The sequence below is a fragment of the Gossypium hirsutum genome, chromosome D13 (assembly GCF_007990345.1).
Source record: "Gossypium hirsutum isolate 1008001.06 chromosome D13, Gossypium_hirsutum_v2.1, whole genome shotgun sequence".
NCBI classification, from domain to species: Eukaryota; Viridiplantae; Streptophyta; class Magnoliopsida; order Malvales; family Malvaceae; genus Gossypium; species Gossypium hirsutum.
In genome coordinates this window covers 20,460,156-20,474,349 of record NC_053449.1, presented here as the reverse complement: position 1 = coordinate 20,474,349, position 14,194 = coordinate 20,460,156, and the positions used below count along the sequence as shown (strand labels likewise).

At 32.4% G+C, this 14,194-nt stretch overlaps 1 non-coding gene across 1 annotated transcript; it reads right to left on the bottom strand.

Annotated features, from left to right (window-relative positions):
• Positions 1-7,657: 7,657 nt before the first annotated feature.
• On the bottom strand, positions 7,658-7,763 carry LOC121225932 (small nucleolar RNA R71). The gene has a single exon (XR_005923835.1). It is a non-coding gene; the product is annotated as a small nucleolar RNA R71 (small nucleolar RNA).
• Positions 7,764-14,194: the final 6,431 nt, after the last annotated feature.

Below are 14,194 nucleotides of genomic sequence, written 5' to 3'. Positions count from 1 at the left end.
AGAATGATCGTGGTGCATATGAGGATGTGAGGAAATGGGATAAGAAGAGAATCTGCCAAATTAAGACAGTAAGAAGAATTAGAATAATCAGTTTTAACGTGGAAGATGTAATGGAAGGGATACTTTTCTCCAAGGTATTTAAGTATCAGCTAGTATGTGTTTGCCATTGTGTGGCGAGAAAACCAATATTAGAATCTAATCCTAAAGGTTTGCGGGTAAAGAAACAGTTAGAAACGAATAATTTTGCCAAGGATCACTTCAAGGCGAGACTTTGCCCAAATGGTCCAATTTGCAACTTCTGCCAGAGAGCCATAGAGAAAAAATATGTCCAGATAGGACTATATAGAGCGGGACAGTCCATAGGATCTATCATATGAGGGAGCCCATTGAGGAGTACCTTGGGTGGAAAGTCCATTGAAAACTAGTAGAAGAATAGGAAGTCCATCAGGGCTATATAGCACGGGGAAGACAATGTAAGACTATTGACCTGACGTCAAATGTAGTAGTTATTTTAGGCATTTTCGCACTTAACGAGCTTGTTTTCTTAGCATTTTATAATTAAGTATTGCATATTCAGCATTAGTAGGGTAGGAACTAAAAGATAATAAATAAGAGTTTTTATGCATTTTATGTTATTTTGATGACCCGTAAAGTCGAGTCGGGCCTCACAAGTGACGAATGAGCTAATTAAATGTGTAGGATACCAATGTAGCTCTAAGAGTACAAGGAAGGATGATCAGGCCGTGAGATAAGAAAGCTTAATAAGCCAACAAAGCTGTCAAAGGCTAGGAACGCACTTGATGTCATGACAAGGAGCTTTCTCTCGTCACAATGATACGATGAAGAAATGGGAAGAATGGCCTGGTGCCGATATCGTGACGAGGAACATTCCCATGTCACGACGACATGATGATGGTAGGCCAAAATATGGTTGATTCCTTGGACGACTTGGGAAATTTCCTTATTTGGACCTTAACTTTTAGTAGAATATCTTATTCATGGATATCTAAGTGTATCTTGGATTGAGTAGTCACTGTAACATCCTATACCTAGCCCGGTTGTCGAGCCCAAGTAATAAGACGCACACCACCGTCTCATCATCAACAAAGCATAAAACATCTTATTGACATGTGATTAACATCATAATCGAATAACTATATGAGATTTAAGTCTAATCTCCCCTAGACGAAGTTAGAATTCGCTTAAACATACAATAATCGACCTTAACACAACTTAAATGCATGCTTAAATCCCATTTAACATAAATGTCTAAAAGATCACATAGGTATCAATACTCAATCAATGGTATCAATATTTTTCATAGATGGTATCGCTAACACTCAGAATATCGATACTAAATAAGTATTTTATTTTCTTGCAAAATTTAAAACTAGCAAACTATCGATACAAATAAAAAAGTATTAGTATTATTACCTCGAGTATCGATACTCGAGATATGGTATCGATACTAGTACCCGAATATCGATACCTCTGCACAAAACAAAAAAAAATAACACCAAAACAAGGCATTTAACACAACCACACTTATACCCATTCAACATGCATCATAACTTCAAAGTTCAACATCAAAATTATCCGAAATTACAACTCAAAAAATCATCAATATTTTAAGCTAAGCAATACCAATAAAACAATGTCAAACATCTACAAATTCTATGAGTAACAAATCCAAGTAATAATCCAAAACATCAAGGCAATATTCATGCAACGAATCTACCACATTGCCTTATTCCCACAGTTTAAACAGTAGTTATAAATCACCTACTCAAATCTTAAATCTACTTGGATCACTCCCTTTGAAATTTTCGCACTACTCACACCACAACGCTAACTGTCTGTAAAGGTTTAAAAAGAGTGGGTGAGCTTAAACAAGCTTAGTGAATGTTGAAATAACCACAAAGTATACACAATATCAAAGGTTAAACAAGAGCATACTACAACACGTTCACAACCATATTCTAACCAAGTCACGATAACATATTCACTCTTCATTAAATCATAAAACTAGTATATACTCTCATGTAAAACTACACTCAAATTGTATAGAAATAGTTCATTTTACAATAATTCATCAAAACTAAACATCGTATACATGCTTTAATAACTCACAAGTCAAGGTTATATATTCACATGCATTCACAAGTTAAATGAAAACGAACCAAACCACAATTACATACATAATTTACCATAAGAACATACTAACATTTTCATGAAACTTAAATTAACTCATTTAGCATATTATTTACATGTTTATGCATCCATCTCACATCATATTATCACAATAAATGAGATCACATTTAAACAATAATTTGGCATTTGAGGCTATGAAACATAAAAGTGGACTCTACCACCATACATTAGATACACGGATCTCCAACACACCAAATGACTCTTTGAGTCGAACATATCCCAAAAGTGTAGCACATAGCTAACACTCTCCAACACACCAACATATCTTGGTGAATGGAGCTTAGCTCACATTCCCTTATCTCTCTAAGTTGTCCTGGGCCTTAATGCCCAAAATAACAAAACACAAGGGTGAGTACTCACAATCCTATGGCATGCCAACTATATCTAACGGTTTCAAGAGATCACAAGGCCAAAATATCCAAAATTACACATTTTTAATTACTAATTTAATGCACATCATCTCTTTTTATATTCATCAATTTACATTACAAACTTGTTTACAATGCATGCTTATTGGATTCACATTTAATTGCACTTTAAGTGCCACAATAATGCTTATTGAGCCATCACATAACCAACCACATATATCACATACAAGTATTCTCACATATTAAAATAAGTACATCATATATCACATACAAATATTCTCACATCTTAAAATAAGTACATCATATATCACATACAAGTATTCTCACATATTACCTATCATAATAATATCACATTCAACAATTCAACACATATATACTTACCAAAAATCTACTCGTTTTTGCTACATATTTGTATTATTAGCATATCATTATCACTTCCATTTGGCATGGATATCATGCCCACAACACAGCACAATTCACAATAGTCATCACACATGTCTCATATCACAATATCATATCATAATAATCAAACCACAATTATTCACATAATAACATAATTTGCCAAAATAAAATAAGGGAAATGGAAAGCTTACACTCGGAACTTAGGATAGGGGTTTAGGTTATTCCTAAGCTCCCAATTAACATTATGAATCGTGTCTACAAGTAACGATTCCAAACACTCACTGTTCACGTTTTTGCCTGATCGTTGAAAGTTTAAATTAGCTTTTCCTTGCCTTTATCTTTACTTGTTGAAGGTCCTAACGATTCTGAAGCTTCAACAAGGTAAATCACACAACATAATAAAAAATTAGCCAAATACTCACTTCAAACAATCAAAACACAAGCCTAAGCTAAATTTTCATGTAATCGAAACCTTCATCTTAGCAAAACTTGAATTTCAAATATCTTAATCTTTACTCATTCCCATTGCCTATAATGGATTCCAATCATCTAAATTTTCACCTTTGACTGATTCTCAACCTTTAAACTATACAAAACTACACAGATTCATGGTTCCAAAATTTTGACAAAACATAAACATTTTTCATGAAAACTCATTAAAAACTTTGATTTTATACAAAATCTTGAATTTCACCATTAATGACCTAAATTTTGGCATTTATTCAAAACTTTTAGTTCAATTGATAAAAACACAACCTAAAAGGCTAGATATCATTAAAAACTAATAGGAAAATGAAACATTACCTTTGGTTGAGCTAAAACGAGCATTTGATTAAAAATACGAAAAAATTCACTTGAAGAAAAATCAATGGATTTAATGGTGTTGTTGGTGTCTTTCTTTGAATTCAAAGGATTTTTTACGCTTGAAGGATAATAGAAAACAAGAGGTTCAAGTAATAGACACAAAAAAAATGAAGGATAAAATTTTTGGGTTTTCTTCTCTAATGGACGGAACAAAGAAAAAAGATGAAGGGGTTTCTGTCTTTCTTTTTTTTTCATTCATGTCAAAAGTAAGTTTAAAAGGGGGAAATGGTTTGACTTTAAAACTTGGTTTATTTTCTTTGAAACTACTCTTAATTTAACCCTTTTTACAAAACAGTTCTCTTTTCAAAATTGAAGTTCTTTCCTACCTTATTTTAAAAAATTGATTTGATTTTTAAAAAGCTATAGTCGAAAATAATTTCGGGTTACCATAATTCAAAATTTTTGAACCCATTTCAAGCCAAAATTTCTAATTTACCCTCAAAAGTTCTAGACATAATTTCAGGGTGTGACAGTCACTAAGTAGGTCGGTGCTTATATAAGCAACCTTACGGTCACCGAAACTGGAAGTAGTTTTCGGCAAACAATTTTCCTATTCAATTTTATTTTCTTTTTATGTTCGTGTAGTCAAAACTTTTCCATTTCGATGTGAAGACAATTGCGAGCAGAGATTGCTAAGGCACTACACTTCAATATGTTTATGAGCTTTCTCCTATCTCATATTCTTTTATTTATATTTTCATTTTTCTGATCAATTAGCATTTCTATGAATAATTGAATAACTTCTTGTGCTTATTTTATATCTTGCATGTCCCGATTACTAAACTAATTTATTTGTTAAGTAATTATTTATCCAAAATTGATTGTTTATTCAAGTGTACTTAGTATATTAGGGAGTGACGCCTTGATAGAATATTGTGACAGGTGAGACCAGAAGGGTATCTTGTTGTGTATAACTTGTGCCAAACGGTGAGACCGAAAGGGTATCCGTATGCCTAGGAAGAGTGACTTGGGAGGTAATCCTTAGTGAAGATGAATCGAGAGGGTAGTCATAGCTAAAGGTAATAAAGAACTCAATTTAGGATAATTAATTATTTAATTGTATAATTAGGGATTTAATCAATCAGAGGCTAGAGACTCTCATTGTCGACACTAAGAATAGGAAAGTCCTTTAGGTTAGTTTAGGTTTAATAATTTAATTAGTTTAATTAATAGTTTAATTTGGATTAACACTACTAATTTGTGACTCGACTAGATTACTAATTATTTTCTGTAATTAATTTATTAATAGTTTCTCCAATCTACAATCCCATGGGTACGATCCTCAAAATATTTACCAATGTTTCATTGTAAAATTTACTATATTACAATTTGACATGTACGCTTGCGGACATCGCCGATTTAATTTAATATATTTTTGGTGTGGTATTTATACTATAAATGGTAACACATTTATAGGCGGTCAACTACCAAAGTTGGAGATCACCGAGGGATACCTAAATTGGAGATAGTCTGCTAGGAACTATTTATTAATTGGAGAATCTTAAAGCATCAGACTAAGGTGAAGAGTATTTTGGGGTTACATTGCGGGTACGAGTTAGCCAAGAAAAATGAGTGTTGATTCAGTCAACCAAGTATCATATCCAAGTCCGAAAAAGAGGATATTAGAAAAGGACCATATTCGGGAAAGGAACCAAGCATAGGCTAGGTTGAGAAACATGTTTTAGCCAAAATAGTACGAAAAATCCATATGGATTTTAGTGTAGATTAAGGGATTCACAGTTATGGCAAAGTCTCGAATAAAACGCCAATAGATGTCACCAATCTGTGTTGGCAAATATGGGCATCAGTGATGAGACATATCATGAAGAGTATAAGGAAAGTCCGAAATAACGATAAATGGTCAAAACCCATAAGAAAGTATTGTTTGATAGAACATAATTATGACTAGTGGTTATGACCAACGACAATTAACTCAGAAAGAACAAGGCATTGACTGCACCAGTAAAATTTACAAATTTTCCTACGAAATTCAAGTAGTTTTGCATTTGCACATAAAATCTCTTTTTCCCATATTTTAAGAAGTCTTCTATGAATATCAATGTATAGGAGGTCTCAGTAATTTCTTCCAAACTTATAAATTTTACTTCTTGTATGCATGGTAATTGAAGACTCGGGGATCGAGTGGAAGGATCAAGCCAGACACCACTAGATTCAAGTGACGAGTGTGGTAGCTATTTCATGTATATAGAGGGGCGTCCTTAAAGGCCATTCCTCGGGGATTAATTGAGTTTATTGTATTAATATATTAAGTTTTAGGTTATTATAAATAATTATTCTTATTTAAATGAAGTAGGATGTTTATAGGGATTGAAAACTTGTATAAGATAAAATATAATTAGGATTTAAACCTTGAAGTTGTTGTTATCTTTGGAATTAAGTAAATGCTGATGGTAGTAATGGATGTACCACCTAATACATACTAAGGCGATAAGTAATCGGGTAGAACTTTTTTAACTCACGTTTCTTGGTACCCAAACTTGGTGATTGGGTTGTGTATAGGGTGTTACAAATAACATGGGTAAGTTTATGAATTAATTTGTTGATTTGAAAAGATGATAATTAATGGACACAATACTTGAATGGTGCACGCTTGATTTCTTAATATACAGGTTAGTAATAATATCGAGAAATGTTGTTACCTTGCATAACCTCCAAGTATGATGTTTGAATATGTTACCTTAAAGTTAATCATACATAGACATGCGTAAAAGAAACTAAAAGGTTAAACATTCACGATCTGTCTAAAGCTTGTAGATTTTGGGTTAGTAAATCACCAATTTGCCACGGGATCACCGTAACATTCTTTGGCATTGTTTTTAATAATTCTAATTTAAGGGAAAGTAATTATTCTAGTACTTCATGCTATTATGATTAAAACTTGTGTTAGTATTTGCTTCTTTTTCATTATGTGTTGACATTTTAAATTACCTTGCATACTTAGTTAATTTTAATTAGAATATGTAGTTAACTCATTTCACTCTTAGTTTTCTTCACCAACAACTTGCCAATTATTAATTTCACAACTATTGCCTTACATACAGTCCCTGTGGAGATGATACTCTTTACTCACTACTTTAATACTTATTGATGATTGTGTACACTTGCATAGTATTCAAGAATCTTATGACAAGTTTTTGGCACCATTGTCGGGGACTGTTTAGTCATTCTTTGTGAAGTTAATTACCTTGAATTTTTTTTAATTTATGTTATTCTTACTTTAGTTTTTTGTGAATCTTCAGGTACCAACTATTTATGAACGTAGACTGAATTATTAATTTACTTCCAGTTGATCTTGAAATTGGATTACCTAAAAAGAGAAGAGAACAAATTGCTTAAAGACAAATTGTAGAAATGAATCCTACACAACAAGATCAGAGAGATGAAGTTGCTAAAGCTTAAAATCCGATCATTGTTGTTGAAAGAGCTTTGTCATTCATCAATATGTTATGTCATTTTTCCATTAACTTAATTAGGGTATTGTGAGACCCAAAATTGAGGCAGCACAATTCGAATTGAAGCTAATAATGTTGCAAATGTTACAAACAATGGGCCAATTTAGTGAGATGCCTACTAAATATCTACACTTTCATCTCCATTTATCCATGCAGGTGAGCGGCACTTTCAAATTGGCCGAAGTGACTGGATATGCTTTATGATTAATTTTTTTTCCATACTTATTGAGAGATAGAGCAGGTGCATGGTTGAATTCCTTACCACCTGACTCCATAACCACATGGCAAGAATTGGTTTAGCGATTCTTGCTGAATATTTTCCTCTCATTAAAAATGCCCAACTTTAGAATGAGATCACCACATTCCAGCAACTTGATGACAAATCTCTATATGAGGCATAGGAGAGATTCAATGAGTTATTATGAAAATGTCCTTATCATGGTATTTCACATTGTACTCAGTTGGAGACCTTATACAATGGTCTCAATGCTTTAGCTAATGGAGCCCTACTTTTGAAATCATACAATGAGGCATACGAAATTCTTAAAAGGATTTCTAGCAAAAATTATTAGTGCCCAACCAATTGAATAGCCACAGGAAGAAGATTGGTAGGAGTACAAGAAGTTGATGCAGTTACTTCGTTGGCAACGCAGGTATCTTTTATATCTTCTATGCTTAAAAATATGACTGTAAATGGTTTCCATTCTAACATGAAAGGTCATCAGCCAAATCAATTTGAAAATATCTCTTGTGTTTATTGTGGAGATGGCCATATTTTTTAGAATTGATCATCAAATCTAGACATAAATTATTATATGGGGAATCAAAAAAGGAGTGGTCCGTAGTTCAATTTTTACAATCCTACATGGCAGAATCATCCAAATTTTTCATGGGGCAATCAAGGGACTAGTTTGAGTAACCCTCATATGCTAACAAGACCAAATTATCAACTAGGGTACTCTCAACAAGTTCAAAAACCTCCGCCATCGAGTCTTCAAGTAATCTTGAGAATTTTCTGAAGGCATACATGGTGAAGAATGATTGTCTGATTCAAGGCCAAGCAACAACATTAAAGATTCTGGAAAATCAAATAGGACAACTAGCCAACGAGCTTAGAAGCCGATCCCAAGGTGTTTTGCCAAGCAATACTAAAAACCCAAGAAATTTGGGGAAGGAACATTGCAAAACTGTTACCTTGAGAAGTAGGAAGACATTAGAGCCTAAGAATATTGAAACTAAAGGCAGGCCTGCTAATGCTCAGAACAACGAGGAAATTCAATTGGATGTTGGAATTCCCACAGTACAAAATTTTATTCCCGCAACTGAGAATTCAGCACCTGAGACCCAAACAACGGACATGATAGAATTAAAACCCCATCACCTTCTTATCCTCAATGACTCTAACAGCAAAAGCAAGAGGCTCAATCCAAGAAGTTCTTGGATGTACTTAAACAACTTCATATCAATATCCAATCAGTGGAAGCTTTAAAGCAAATGCCGAATTATGTCAAATTTATGAAGGACATCTTTTCTAAAAAGAGAAGGTTATGAGAATTTGAGACAATAGCTTAACAAAAGGGAGTAGTGCACTCCTACAAAACAAGTTGCCCTTCAAAATGAAATATCCAATGAGCTTTACTATACCTTGCAACATTGGATATTTCTACTGCGGAATGGCTCTATGTGATTTGGGAGTAAGTATAAATTTGATGCTTATGTTTTTGTTTAGGAGATTGTGTATTGGTGAAGTCAAACCAACAACAGTTACACTTCAGCTGAAAAATAGATCATTAGCACATCCTGAAGGAAAGATCGAAGATCTATTGGTACGTGTTGATAAATTTATATTTCCAATTGACTTTATTATTTTGGATCTTGAAGTAGATAATGAAGTACCAATCATCCTGGGGGGCCTTTCTTTGTAAATAGTTGGACATTGATTGATGTGCAGAAATGCGAACTCACCATGTGAGTTCAATAGGATCAGGTAACCTTTAGTGTATTTAAAGCCATAAGATTCCCTGATGCAATTGAAGAACATTCTGTGATGTCCGGGATAGAACCATTAGTCTCTATAGAATGGGAACTTATTTTTTTAGATGACCTATTGGAGCGTACCTTAGTGTCCAATCCACCAAGTGACAATGAAGATAATGAATATATGGCTTTACTGGAAGCTAATTTGAAGGGAGTCATTTTGGAATCCCAATTTGAATAATTGGAATTGGCATCCCGTGAGCATATACAATCAAAGGCATCAATTAAAGAGCCATCCAAATTGGAGTTAAAGGTACTTCCATCTTATCTGAAATATGTTTATTTGGGTAACTTTTCAACTTTTCCTGTCATAATTTTCGTTGAGTTAACTGAGAGTTAAGAGGAAAATTTTATTGATGTTCTGAAAAGTTTTAAAAGACAATTGGGTGGACTATAGCTGCTTTTTGAGGAATTAACCCGTCTCTCTGCATGCATAAAATCTTACTAGAATATGGTGAGAAAGCATCGATTGATGAACAAAAAATACTAAATCCGATCATGAAGGATGTAGTCAGGAAGGAAATCATCAAATGGTTAGATACGAGAATTATTTATCCTATCTCGTGGGTGAGTCTAGTTCAATACGTACCAAAGAAAGGAGGAATCATAATTTTGGAGAATTAAAATAATGAGCTTATTCCAACAATGACAGTTTCAGGTTGGTGAATTTCTCTAGATTATAGGAAATTGAACAAAATAACTTGAAAGGACCATTTCCCACTACCGTTCATGAACCAGATGTTAGATAGACTTATGGGTCGTGACTATTATTATTTCTTGGATTGTTATTTGGGGCATACCGATGTTTATCAAAGATTCATCAAAGATTTCCAAGCCACTGTGTACTTTGTTAGAAAAAGATATAACATTCAATTTTGATAAGGTCTGCTTGGATACATTTGATGAGTTGAAACGAAGTTTAATTTTGGCACCCATTATTGTTACACCATATTGGAATTCTCCTTTCAAGCTGATGTGTGACGCTAGTGACTTCACAGTTGGAGTTGCAATTGGTCAGTGAAGAAATAAAGTCTTCCATTTGAGTTATTATGCGAGTTGAACTTTGACAAGGGCCCAGTTAAACTATACAATAACTAGAAAAGAACTATTTGCTATTATTTTTTCTTTTGATAAATTTCATTCTTATTTTGTAGGCGCTAGAGTGACAGTCTATAGGGATCATTTGACAATTAAATATTTGTTGGAAAAGAAAGATGCTAAGCCAAGATTGATTCAATGGGTACTTTTACTCTAAAAATTTAATCTTGAGATCTAGGATAGGAAAGAGGGTTGAGAATCAGGTGGCCGACCATCTATCAAGATTGGAACAACAAGAGGAAACTTACTCATTTATTCCTATTAATGAATATTTTCCAGATAACAATATCTTGAAGGTAAGTAAAATTCATGAAATTCCTTGGTTTGATGATTTTGCTAACTTTTTGGCCAGTGGAATAATGCCGGCCTAAATGTCATACAAATAAAGGAAGAAATTCCTCCATGATACAAGTTATTATTTATGGGAAGAGTCATTTTTGTTTAAACAGTGTGCAAATCAAATGCTCAGAAGGTGTGTAGCCGAGAGTGAGGTAGCTGATATCCTTTATCACTGTCATTCATCCCAAAGTTGGGGACATGTTGGGGGTTCACCATTGCAGCCAAAGTGTTGCAAGCCATTGGCCGACTTTATTTAAGAAGGAACGAGAAGCCTTTGAATAATATCCTTGAAGTAGAATTATTTGATGTGTGGGGCATTGACTTTTTGGGTCCATTTCCTCCTTTGTAGGGTAGCAAGTACATGTTGGTGACTGTTGATTATGTGTCCAAGTGAGTAGAGGCTAAATCATATCCAACAAACAATGTCAAGATAGTCACGTGTTTTCTACAAAAGTATGTTTTCACTAGATTTGGGACTTTGAGGGCTATAATTAGTGACAAGGTATCTCACTTTGTCAATATGGATAGATTTGACCAACGCGTTTTGCAAAATGACCTATACAGAGACGAAAAAGAAAATAAGGGCTTTTTTACCCAAATAATATAAATAATAATTCATTACGAAAAAGGTATGGAAAACAAATTAATTACGAAAATAGGCATTTGCTACAGTGTTCTGACGGTGACATCTGACGAATTGGCAGCACTAGACTAAAATGTGATGACCTAAAATATTCAGGGACTTGATATGTAAATTTCTTATTTTAGTTGATAGCTGAAAAAAAGGCTTTAAAGGTGTTGCCTGACAATGTGGCAACACCTTTAAATGTTAAATTGCTTCATAAACCCCCCTTGTTTATTATTTTCTTTTATTCCCCTTTAACATCAAAAATAGAAATGCCTCTTACTAATTAGTCCAAAATAAATTTTCTACCAAAAATTATTTTTGTAAAAAAATCAATTCCAATTGGAAATAAATTTTATTTCTTTTTCAAAAAATATTTTTTTTGTTCAAATTATGTTTGAAATAGCTGTTAATGGTATACATAGTAGTTTTCTTTCGCTCACATTATATTAGAAAACTATAAATTTAACTAATAATTACAATTTATACATAATAAGATTTTTCTAAAGATTTTATAATTATAGTTTTATTTCGTGCTCATAAAGCAAATTGATAATAAAATTATAATTATTTTTTAAAAGATAAATAAAATTCATTTCCAATTGGAATCGGCTTTTTTATAAAAATACTTTTTGGTAGAAAAAACTTTTTGGACTAATTGGAAAGAAGACTCTCTATTTTTTGTGTTAAAGAAGAATAAAAGAAAATAATAAACAATGGGGTTTATAAAGCAATTTACCCATTTAAGTTTGATGCCGCCACACTATCAGGTGACACCCTTAAAGCCTTTTTTTTAGCTACTAACCAAAATATGAAATTTACATATCAGGTCCCTAAATATTTTAGGTCATCACATTTCAGTCTGGTCCTGCCAATATGTCAAGCAGTTCTGTTAAAACACTGTAGCAAATGTCTATTTTCGTAATTCATCTGTTTTTCGTACATTTTTCATAATTAATTATTTTTTATATTATTTGGGTAAAAAAGCTGTAAATAAGATAAGTATTACGAATACTTAATAAGTTCATATAAAATTCAATTAGCTTACCCTAATAAATCAACAATTAAGTAATGGAAACATAATGTAGCTAAGTATGGAAATCTTTTGGCATCATTTTACTTTCGCATACATTTCCATGAAATAATGAAATTGTTAGTTTGCTCATACATCAAGATTTTATAAAGCAATTCACATATACATGTATAACCTTTCAATATAGCATAACATATGATATCCACTTCGTACTCAATTTATATACTTATATACTTGAGTTCTTATTCATATCACATTCAATCCATGCTCGTTTGGCAACATAACAATTTAGTCCATTCCAATCCCTTGACATTCTCATAATCATGTAACATATCCATATACATTCTCATGATCCAACATTTTCAACAATCTTGTAACATTTCACAAATTAGTCCTTCACGACCAATTCATTATTTTGTAATGATAATTACAAGTTATAAACATACAACATAGCATAAACAAATACTAATCCAAATAAATATAACAGAAACTTACCCAACAATTAATATACTCAAGAATTGAAACTCAAACACAATACTCAACTCACGTATAACATTTAATACATCTTTGAACCTTTATACCAATTCACTTACACAACATGTTTACTACCAGGATAACTATAGTAAATATACTTCGGACACACGAGATAAGGTTGCTCACACGAGTTCTGAGAATAAGCCTGCTCACACGAGTTGTGAGTCGGGATGGTAACTTTACATGATTTTGTTAACACGAGCTATGAAAATAAGCCTGCTCACACGAGTTGTGGGTCGGGATGGTAACTTTACATGATGTTGCTTACACGAGCTGTGAAGAATCCACAACAAATGGAAGGCCTTAGCACTCAGTAAAACAACCACGACCAGCATCCGAAACTGTATAAATCCTAATGACATGTCATTTGTATCCCATTTATTCACTAAATTCACACGAGCATTATTCCTCGTATTCAATCCATTTTTAATCTTTGTAGTCGTATACTCATTCTTCATATTTTCGATAACAATTCACATACATTTACGATGAGTTATCATCATATACACATCATTCAATCATATCACAACTTTGATTAGTCAATATTACTCATCTATTCACTATTATCATTTAAATTTCTTCTTTTACAATTTAGTCTGATAGTTGTCGTATTAATCAAATGTACACTTGCATATATATAATTAATAGGTATAAGCACACACCTTAAACATAATAATAGAATACAGTAAGTTCCATATGAACTTACTTGGAAAAAAATAGTAACAAAGTGTCAGGGACTAATCCGTAATTTATCTTTTTTCTTGATTATCTACTGATTGATTCAAATTCTGATCTTAAATGTAGTCACATGCAAGAGACAAATGGTTCGAAATGTTCAACAATGGCTTCCTCTCCCTTTTCTTACTTTCGAATGATAAGAAAGAATAGGTTGAAAATGACCATTTTTTTATACTTTAACTTGTTATTATTATTTTAACCTTAACTTAATAAATATTTATATCTAAAATATAATTAAACCATCGAATATAACTTAAAAGTGGTAAATTTCCACGTAAAACTCCAAAAAATTATTAATTAAACCTTTTAACTATTAAAAATCAAATGCGATTAACTTTTATGATTTTTACGATTTAGTCCTTTTAACTTAATTAATCACTAATTTTGTAAAATTACCTATTCAAAATTTAATTTACTTATAAAATAAATCTATAAATATTTAATAAAAGTATTTACGACTTTGATTTAAAGA